This window comes from Eptatretus burgeri, chromosome 9 (genome assembly GCF_056783735.1).
Source record: "Eptatretus burgeri isolate ZD-2024b chromosome 9, Ebu_testis_v1, whole genome shotgun sequence".
Taxonomy (NCBI): domain Eukaryota; kingdom Metazoa; phylum Chordata; class Myxini; order Myxiniformes; family Myxinidae; genus Eptatretus; species Eptatretus burgeri.
In genome coordinates this window covers 54,011,842-54,014,883 of record NC_140969.1, presented here as the reverse complement: position 1 = coordinate 54,014,883, position 3,042 = coordinate 54,011,842, and the positions used below count along the sequence as shown (strand labels likewise).

At 44.0% G+C, this 3,042-nt stretch overlaps 1 pseudogene; it reads right to left on the bottom strand.

Moving 5' to 3' along the window:
* Positions 1-436: 436 nt before the first annotated feature.
* Positions 437-2,829, bottom strand: LOC147020146 (general transcription factor II-I repeat domain-containing protein 2B pseudogene; annotated as a pseudogene).
* Positions 2,830-3,042: the final 213 nt, after the last annotated feature.

The following is a 3,042-nucleotide window of genomic DNA, read 5'->3' as shown; positions in this document are numbered from 1 at the left end:
AAGCCTCGACCCTAACGCAAGCCAAGCAAAAGCCGAAGCTCTACTGAAAAGCCAGCCCGAACAAAGCAGAGTATCCCTTTTTTATTCCTATCCCCACTCCCGGCGTGACTCATGCCCTCATGCTCCATCCCCCGCTCAACCACGGGTGGGAGGGAGTTGTTTACATTCCGTGATTCAGGAAGGGAGGGCTCTTTTTCCTCTTCACAGAAGAGGGGGAGGAGCGTCTTCCTTTGTGTTGTGATCGCTCACTAACTATTAAATTGAATCTCGCAGCGCACGTAATCGATTTCTGCCCATTAAACAATGGAAGGTGAACTATCTCGGGAACAAGCACTTATCGACATAACTGACTAAAGGAACCTGAATGTTGTGTGCAATCGAATTCCCAAATTCGTAACAATATGTTTATCAGGTTAAGAAACCAACATTACTCCATCAATCAACGATCAAACTATTCAAGTAAATAAAGAAAAATATAATCAAACAAGTTATGCCATTAACTTTTAAAATTAATCGTCGTGAGGGGCAGAACTACAGCACAACCAACAATTGTGAGCTGCTAAGAACATGCGTGACAGATGTAGCATTTTACAAAAACAAATGGATGCACACAGCCTTGTAGAGGGCGTACGTACATCCAACTAATAAGAGATGGTTTGATTACAGTAAACTTTTGTCTGCATGAACACAAAAACCTGCAAACACAGTGAATACATTGCTACACATACAAAGTAGTATATGTATTTCACTAAAAATAACAAAATAAGGGTTGTCTCAGTTCACAACTATATGGTCAAGTTGATGAGGTGATGCTGCCTGTCCTTGAACACACCCAGTACATCCCTCCTCAACCTGAGACAACATCTCACACACCATCCTCATTCATTGATCATGTTCTGAAAATAACAAACACAGAACAAAATGCAAGCACAATCATTAAATTGCACACATACGCAACTGTTCTTATTCTTGGTTGAGATACATTTGATTATGTTTTTAATTCAGGTTATTAAAAATGCTTACCTATGTGTTTTCTGGCCAGATGTCTGACACCGTTTTCCCGTGGCTAGTGTGTCAATGTCTGGTTTTAGGCCTTGTGCTAAGGCAATCCTTAAAACAGCGTGGAGGTTGCCATCGGTGATGCGTGATCTGTGCTTGGTCTTGTTTAGATTCATTATTGAGAACATCTGTTCGCACAGATACGTCCCAAACATGGACAGAACATGAGCAGCATGAAGTCGGAGCTGTGGCATCAAACCAGGGGGCAGCAGACGGTAAAAGTCCTCAATTGCAGCATCCTGGAACTTTGCTCTCAGACCACTATCGCTTTGAAGCTCTATTAACTCCATCTGAAGGTGATGAGGTGCACTGCAGACGTCGGTGGTGAAAGGATTGGTAAAGATGGCAAAGCCTGAGTGCTGTGCTTTAAAGTCAGAGAAGCGCCGATCAAACTCATTCATTAACCTGCTCAGTTTGGTAGCCAACCGAGCACATGAAAAAGCACCTGGAACTGAGACCGAGATGCTCTGACCAACGGAAGTGGGCAAGATTATCCTGTTTCACTTGAGACTTCCAAAGGTCAAGTTTACGCTGGAAAGCTGTGATCATGTCGGACATCTGCGTGATGACTTGTTTGCGTCCCTGCAGTCTCTGATTGAGTTTGGCGAGATGCTCCGTTATGTCACACAACACAGCCAGTTTGGATCTGACAGTTCAGACAAGGGTTTTCCTTTACCTTGCATGAAAAGAGCAATTTCTTCCCGCAGCTCAAAAAAACGTTTGAGGACTTTGCTCCTACTCAGCCACTTTACTTATGTATGGTACGGCACATCTCCATGCTCCGAGCCCACCTCCTGCAAGAACAGCTGGAACTGCCGGTGATTCAGGCCACGTGCCCGAATGAAGTTCACTGTTTTCATAACCATGGTCATTATATCATCCAGCTCCAGAACCTTCCCACAGAGAGCTTCTTGATGGATAATACAATGATACGTTACCAGAGGTGTGTGACAGTTACTTGTTTGCATTTTCTCCTTCATTAGTCCCACCAAGCCTTTTTTTTTCCTCCACACATTGCAGGTGCACCATCGGTAGTTAGTCCCACCAACTTTTCCCACGGTAATTCACTTTTACTTACAGAATTCTCCACCACATCAAAAATGTCCCGTCCCGTTGTGGTCCAGTGCATGGCAGCTACGTCCAAGAGCCCCCCCCCCCCCCGTGATAGAGAGGTCCGACTTCACGCCTCTAATAAAAATGGACAGCTGCGCTGTATCCACGTTGTCTGTGCTTTCATCAACAGCTAATGAAAATGCCAGGTAACTGCGTGTTTCTTCAGCCAGCTGTGTTGCCAGATTTCCCGCTAGTTCCTTAACTCGGTCCGCAATGGTGTTTCTTGACAAACTGACGTTTTAAAAAGTTTGTATCTGGTCGGGGCACACTTGCTCGCACACCTTCAGCATGCACTGCTTCAAAAATGCACCCTCTGAAAACGACTTTGAAGCTCGGGCAATTTCTTCAGCCACAATAAAGCTAGCTTTCACTGCTGCATCGTTTTTAGCTGTAGCTTTTGTGAACATATTCTGCTGCGGTTGCAGTCCGCCTTTTAATTCTTGGACAATCTGCTGTTTTTCTTGGAGGCTAAATTTGGCATATTTAGCTCTGTGTTTGGTGTCAAAATGCCGACGGAGATTGTACTCTTTAACGACCGACACCGCCTCATAAAACAAAAGACATACCGTTTTCTTCTTGAAGCACAAACATGTATTCACTTTCCCATCTTTCTTGAAACTACCTTCCATCTACATCAATTTTTCTTTTCCTGGACATTTTGGGATCAAAAGTAGATATTTCTCAATTCCACTTGCTGGGAAAATCGCAGACACTGATGTGGATAAACTGCTATCTTGAGGCGAGAAGCCAGCACTTGGCAAGTAACATAATCGAAATGCATTGTGGGAGATGTAGTTTATGGTCAATGCACACTGTAAAGCAGCATAGACTTGTTTTAATACACCTAAGCTCTCGCGGGCCACATAAAAT